Raw genomic sequence first — 8,202 nt, forward strand, 5'->3', positions numbered from 1 at the left:
CTTCTCCCTATTTCCTCTTTTAATCCTCCTCCTCCTCCTCTTCCTCGTTTTATTTTCATACCAAGTTTATCTGTTTATTTGTTATCAGTGCCTTTTAGTTTCCTTTGTTATATTCCGCAGTGTGGTGTTTACATATGTATTCCCCGCTTTAAAAGTCAGCCAGTCAGCCAGCCAGCGAGTCTCTCTCTCTCTCTCTCTCTCTCTCTCTCTCTCTCTCTCTCTCTCTCTCTCTCTCTCTCTCTCTCTCTCTCTCAGCAGATGGTCAATATACACGCAAGTCTAAGTGTGTGTGTGAGTGTGTGTGTGTGTGTGTGTGTGTGTGTGTGTGTGTGTGTGTGTGTGTGTGTGTGTGTGTGTGTGCGTGTGTGCTCTCCAAAACACCATAATAATTACTCAGCTTCATAAGATGTTAAGAGATATTGTCACAACTGAACAACACATTAAACTTCTGGCTAGACTGAGACTTGACACTCATGCTTCTAGACACGCAGGAGAAACTACACATACCTATCACTAGCTACGAGTCTTACGTCTTAACCTAGCTTTCCAAAACGCCTACCTGATAACTTGACATCCACGACTTGCCAGTAAGGAACGCTATGAAACCTTCTGGTGGTGTGAAAGTATCCAACACCAGACCACAAGAAGACTACAGTAAGAGTTTTCTGCAATGAAGGATATTTCAAAAGATGCTGCGTGTATTGTAAAGAGCATTTCAATAAGATTTTTCTGTCGTGTAAAGAGCATTTCAGTTGGAGTATCGTGTAATATAGAGAGCATTTCAGTAAGATTTTCCTGTAGCGTAAAAAACATTTCAGCACAAGTTCTGTGAAGTGTAAAGAGCATGTCAGTAGGTATCTTTTGCAGTATAAGAGCATGTCAGAAGGAGTCTTGTGCAGTGTAAAGAGCATGTCAATAAGAATCTTGTGTAGTGTAAAGAACATTTTAGTAGGAATCTTGTGCAGTGTAAAGAGCATGTCAGTAAGAATCTTGTGCAGTGTAAAGAGCATGTCAGTAAGAATCTTGTGCAGTGTAAAGAGCATGTCAGTAAGAATCTTGTGCAGTGTAAAGAGCATGTCAGTAAGAATCTTGTGCAGTGTAAAAACCAAGTCAGTAGGAGTCTTGTGCAATGCAAAGACCATATCAGTAGGAGCTTCGTGTAGTGTCACACCAACTACGGATGATACTGCCAGTCAAGATAAAGACATCAGTATTATATATATATATATATATATATATATATATATATATATATATATATATATATATATATATATATATATATATATATATATATATATATATATATATATATATATATATATATAAGAGGGTCACTGACCAATGTAAACAGGAAAAAAATACAAAAAATCTCACTGAGGTGCCAGTAACAAATGAGATGTCAAAAAAATAATCGAAAATTGAAGGATAAGTGTGTTGAAACCTCTCACTTGAAAGAGCTCACACCATAAGAAGGTAAAAATACAGAAGCAGGCAGGGAGTTCCAGAGTTTAGCAGAGGAAGGGATGAAGGATAGAGAATACTGGTTAACTGTTGCATTAGAGAGGTGGACAGAATAGGAATGAGAGAAAAAAGAAAGTCTTGTGCAGCGAGGCCGCGGGAGGAGAGGAGGTATGCAATTAGCAAGATCAGAAGAACAATTAGCATGAAAATAGCGGTAGAAGATAGCAAGAGATGCAACACTGCGGCGATGAGACAGAGCCTGAAGACAGTCAGTTAGAAGAGAGGAGTTGATGAGACGAAGAACTTCTGATTCTACCCCGTGTAAAATAGCGGTATGAGTGGAACCCCACCCCTCCCCCCATTCATGAAAAGCATACTCCATACACGGACGGATAAGATCCCTGTAAAGAATTAGTAGCTGGGAGTGGTGAGAAAAATTAGCAGAGACGACTCAGAACGCCTAACTTCATAGAACCTGTTTTTTTTTTTTTTTTTAGCTAGAGATGAGATGTGAAGTTTTCAGTTTAGATCATAAGTAAAAGGACAGACCGAAGATGTTCTGTGTAGACGAGGGGGACAGCTGAATGACATTGAAGAAGCGGGGATAGTTTTCAGGAAGTTTGTTTCGCTTTGAAAGATTGAGGAATTGAGTTTTTGAGGCATTGAACAATGAACAGTACTAAGTTTGCTCTGCTCCAGCCAGAAATTTTAAAGAGATCAGAAGTCAGGCATTCTGTGGCTTCCCTTCGTAAACTGTTTACTTCATGAAGGGTTGGACATCTACGAAAAGACATGGGAAAGTACAAGGTGGTATCATCAGTGTAAGAGTGAATAGGACAAGAAGTTTGGTTTAGAAGATCATTGGTGATTAATAGGGAGTGGGTGACAGGACAGAACCCTGAGGAACACAACCAATAGAACGGTTATAAAAGAAATTTGAGATGAAGTTACAAAGAGAAGGATAGAAGCCATAGGAGTGTAGTTTGGAAATCAAAGCTTTGTGCCAGACTCTATCAAAATCTCTTGATATGTCTATGGCAATAGCAAAAAGTTTCACCAAAATCTCTAAAAGAGGATGACCAAGATTCAGTAAGAAAAGTCAGAAGATCCCTCGAGGCCGGTAGAACGGCCTCGAGGGAAATCATACTGCCAATCAGATAGAAGGTTGTGAAGTGAAAGATGTTTAAGACTCTTCCTTTAGAGAGACAGGCAATTAAAGCAGTAAGACCAGTAGTTTGAGGGATTAGAACGGTCACCCTTTATAGGAACAGGCTGAATGCAGCTAAACTTCCAAGAAGAAGGAAAGGTAGATGTTGATAGACAGTTCAAGGAGTTTGACTAGGCAAGGTGTAAGCACGGAGGCACAGTTTCGGAGAACAATAGGAGGGACCCCATCAGGTACATAAGCCTTCCCAGGGTAAAAACCGGCGAGGGCATGGAAAACATCACTACAAAGGATCTTAATGGGTAGCATAAAGTAGTCAGAGGGTGGAGGAGAGGGAGGAACAAGCCCTAAATCATCCAAGGTAGGGTTTTTAGCAAAAGTTTGAGCAAAGAGTTCTGCTTTACAGATAGATGTGATAGCAGTAGTGCTATCAGGTTCAAATAAAAGAGGAAATGATGAAGAAGCAAAGTTATTGGGGATGTTTTCGCCTAGGTTCCAGAGATCTCGAGGGGAGTTAGATCTTGAACGATTTTGATACTTTCTATTAATGAAGGAGTTTTTGGCTAGTTGGAGAAGAGACTTGGCATGGTTCCGGGCAGAAATATAAAGTTCATGAAATTCAAGTGATGGAAGACTCAAGTACTTTTTGTGGGCCACCTCTATATTATGTATAGCACGAGAACATAATGTGTTAAACAAAGCTTTGGAAAGTTTCGGGCGAAAAAAAGAGTGAGGAATGTACGCCTCCATGCCAGACACTATCACCTCTGTTATGCGTTCAGCACACAGAGACGGGTCTCTGACACAGAAGCAGTAGTCATTCCAAGGATAATCACAATAGTACCTCCTCAGGTCGTGCCAATTAGCAGAAACAAAATGTCAGAGGCACCTCCGCTTTGGGGATTCCTGAGGAGGGATTGGAGCGATAGGACAAGATACAGATATGAGGTTGTGATCGGAGGAGCCCAACGGAGAAGATAGGGTAACAACATAAGTAGGATTAGAGGTTAGGAAAAGATGAAGAATGTTGGGCGTATCTCCAAAATGGTCATGAATACGAGTAGGGTGTTGCACCAGTTTCTCTAGGTCGTGGAGGATGGCAAAATTAAAGAATAGTTCACCAGGATGGTCAGTGAAGGGAGAGGAAAGCCAAAGCTGGTAGTAAACACTGAAACCTCCAAGAATGGAGATCTCTGCAAAAGGAAAGGGAGTCAGAATGTGCTCCACTTTGGAAGGTAAGTATTCAAAGAATTTCTTATAGTCAGAGGAGTTAGGTGAGAGGTTTACAGCACAGATAAATTTAGTTTGAAAGTGACTTTGTAGTCACAACCAAATGGTGGAAAATTCGGAAGATTCAAGAGCGTGGGCAGGAGAACATGCTAAGTCGTTGTGCACATAGACACAACATTCATTTTTGGATTGAAAATGAGGATAGAGAAAGTAGGAGGGAATAAAAAAGGGGTTACTGTCAGTTGCCTCAGACACCTGTATTTTGGTGAGGAAAAGAAGAGGTTTATTAGAGGAGAGGTGGTGTTCTCCAGATTGAAAATTAAATCTAAGGCCGCGAATGCTGCAGAAGTCAATGAAGAAAAAATTGAAGGGGGTGTCAAGACACTTAGGGTCGATACCAGAAGAGCAGTCTGACCTTGGGATATTTGTGGTCCCTTCCCCAAACGGGGACTCCAAAATTGGTGTAGGAGTCGCAATATTTCAATTTGAACTTTGAGACAATGGTATGTGTGCAACTTGGTGCATGTAGTTTTGTGTGAAGGAAGAGAGTTGTCTTTAGAGGGCAGGCTGTGACTGGGGCGCCCCCTTGTGTTTTAAGGTACAAAGGGAAACGTTCAGTGAGGCCACAGCTGAGTTATTGATGAGTTTACAGCAGCCCCTTTTCCAGTACTTCAGACATTACTGGGAGTAATTATCATTTCGGCAGATGTCTACTGCTTCCTCTCGATACGTGCTTGCATAGCTCGCTGGCTGGGGTGAAAGGTTGGATGAGGATCTGTGTACCATGAAAACCTCTGGCAGCATAAATGAAGCCCACCACACGAACATTTCAGTAATATTTTTGTACTGTGTAGAGCACTCCTCGATGTACTGGCAGGCAAAATAAAGACGTCAGCATACGTGCTTGCATTGCTCGCTGGCCGGGGTGAGAAAGGTTGGATGAGAGTATGTGTTGCTTATCATGGTTACTTGCGTGCACAACAAACACCGCCTCACCCACTGCCGAGGAAGATACGTTTGTGTATGCAAATTGGACAGGCGGAGACTTGAGTAACCCATAAAAGCCACAAAACACGGCTTTCTCTGCAACAATAAAAGAACAGGATGGAATTCTTAAGAGCATCACCTGCAGCGGATTCCTTTTAATGGTGTGTCCGTGCTACTGACGAGACGAGACGGTTTTTAATTGTGTAGTCAGGAAATATTGCTTTTACTGTTGCCTTTAAGGGGTATGTTGTTCGTGTACGAGGTGCAGGAAGGTAGTTGGGGAAGGTGTAGATGGGAAAGGTGAAGGAGAGAGAGAGAGAGAGAGAGAGAGAGAGAGAGAGAGAGAGAGAGAGAGAGAGAGAGAGAGAGAGAGAGAGAGAGAGAGAGAGAGAGAGAGAGAGAGAGAGAGAGAGAGAGAGAGAGAGAGAGAGAGAGAGAGAGAGAGAGAGAGAGAGAGAGAGAGAGAGAGAGAGAGAGAGAGAGAGAGAGAGAGAGAGAGAGAGAGAGAGAGAGAGAGAGAGAGAGAGAGAGAGAGAGAGAGAGAGAGAGAGAGAGAGAGAGAGAGAGAGAGAGAGAGAGAGAGAGAGAGAGAGAGAGAGAGAGAGAGAGAGAGAGAGAGAGAGAGAGAGAGAGAGAGAGAGAGAGAGAGAGAGACAGACAGACAGACAGACAGACAGACACACACACACACACAGAGAGAGAGAGAGAGAGAGAGAGAGAGAGAGAGAGAGAGAGAGAGAGAGAGAGAGAGAGAGAGAGAGAGAGAGAGAGAGAAACAGACAGACAGACAGACACACACACACACACACAGAGAGAGAGAGAGAGAGAGAGAGAGAGAGAGAGAGAGAGAGAGAGAGAGAGAGAGAGAGAGAGAGAGAGAGAGAGAGAGAGAGAAAGTAAGAGTACTATCTTTCCTCTCTACTTAGCTGCAAAGTTATCACCATTATCACCAAGACTAACAATAACAATCACCCTCACTACCACCACCACCACCATCATCATCACCACCACCACCACCACCGCCACCGCCACTACTTAACCCACCACGGTCTCCTAACAGTGCACACTCTTCTTCTGACACATTCCCTTTATCTCCACAACAGTTTAATTATACCTTGGTAATCCCGGCGGAGATGCTATCTGAGGAAGTTTATATTCCGTTTTTTTCTTCCCCTGTTCTCGTTTTTCTTCATTTATCCTCGTCGTTCCTCTCTCATTCCCCTTGGTGTCTACTCTCTTCCTTCTTTTTTTTTATCCTGCCTTTCTCTTCTTCTGTTCGTGTTTTCTATCATTTGTCAATATTCTGCTATTTCCTTTCTTCTTGTATTTCCTCTTCCTCCTCCTATTGTTTCTCCTCATCTTTCCAGTATGTCAACATAATCTTCCTACTTCCTCTTCAACTTCCTCAATTTCCACTTTTTTCCACTGTTCTGTCATAATTCCTTCTTATTTTTCACCATTCTCTTGCGTCTCGTCTTTCCTATTCTCTGCAATCTTCCTTAGTGTGTTTTTTTTTCTTCCTCTTCCTCCTCTCCTATCACATATTTCTTCGTTTTCATCATTCTCCTCCTCCTTCTCGTCTTTCCTCCTCTGTCTTCTATCTTATTTTTTCCTCTCTCTCTCTCTCTTCCTCCTTATTTTCCCTAAGGTAATTCTTCCTCGTCTGCCTTCGCTATTCCATATTACTCTCTTCCTCTTCTCTATTCCTTCCACCTCTCCCATCCTTCACCTCTTACGGCTCCCATTCCATTACCTTCCTTCCACCCTCTCCCCGGATTCATTTCGTTCTTTTCACATACATTCTGAGTTTTTTTTCTTTCCCTCCATCAACGCTCGAGACACCATTTCCTACTTCTAATCCCCCTCTTGCCCTTCCTCCTCCTATTTCTGCCTTTCATTCTTCCTTTCGTCTTTTTCTGCTTCTTCTCCACTCTATTTCTGCTTTCGCTTTCTCCTTTCCTATTTCTACCGTTCTTCATGATTTTTTTTAATATTAGCATCACGTAAGTACATCCTTCTTCCAAAATCTGATATTGAGTTTATTTCATTTGAGAGTATTACATAATCGATTTTAGTAAGTATGAAAAATTAACTCTTGTAACACTAAAAACAAAGAAAATATGCAAGAAAATACATTATACAAAAAATACATTAATTACAGATTTAGAAAGAATAGATGCAAGGTACATCGTATACGTACAGAAAACAACAGAGTAAGGAAACGCATCACAATGGCTATAAATATAATGTTAACATCCTCCAACACACACAACGCCGCATAACACCCCACCCACCACGTCACAACTTACCATAACATAGCACATAATGAGTACTACCAGCACTAACACCTTAACTCCTTAACTGCTGTGTTCGACTTTTGACAACATTCAGAGCTGTATGAAAATTTAGTTTGCACGAACAGATATAGTAAAGGGTGAATAAAAGATTAATTTTGTATCTTTTAAACTACAAGAAAATTTTACATATTTTCGTACAAAAACAAAAATTGCAAGGAATTATAGGAAACGAATGTCTAGCAGTGAAAGGCTAAAAACATAATAACTGTTACGAAACCACAATCCAGAACAACGCAAAACAATACAGACAACACAAAACCACTAGAAGAAACCCTAATTCACACACTAACCATGAGAAAGAGCACATTACAGCGATACACAATCACACACACACACACACACACACCTATCTAACAAAACACCACAACACAAAACAACACAGGCAAAGCACAACCACTATAACAAACACTAAATCACAAACATAAGACAAAAAAGGTGCATTACAGTGACATACAACCATACATATACCCACCTGCTTCACAAACCACCACAACACAGGAAACAACAAAGACTACAGGAAACCACTACACCAAACACTACATCAAACACATACCAAGACGTGAAAAGTACATTAGAATGATATACAACCATACGCACACCCAACCACCAGAGCCACCCGTCGACTCCCACCCACCCTCCCCAACACACACACCGTAAATCTAATCAAGTAAACAAATGCATCAGCTCCATAACGCAATTCCAGCACAAGCGACATTAGTATTCACCTCCAGGACTTGGGAGTGCACGCCTCGCCCTCTAATTACGCCAAAGAGAGCAAGCTAATTCGATAAGGTAATCACGAACACAACTCGCGGTAATTAGCCTGAATGTTGTCCAGGTAACCACGGCCCTGTATCACCTGGACGAATCTCATTAAGGGTAAGGATGGAGGAGAGAGGAGAGGAGAGAAGGAAATGATGAGGATGGTAAGTACGTGAGTTGTTAGTGTTTTTAGGTATTTAACGAAGAAAGAACGTGAAACGAGGGATTGATGTGCGA

The sequence above is a fragment of the Scylla paramamosain genome, chromosome 17 (assembly GCF_035594125.1).
Source record: "Scylla paramamosain isolate STU-SP2022 chromosome 17, ASM3559412v1, whole genome shotgun sequence".
In the NCBI taxonomy this organism is placed as follows: domain Eukaryota; kingdom Metazoa; phylum Arthropoda; class Malacostraca; order Decapoda; family Portunidae; genus Scylla; species Scylla paramamosain.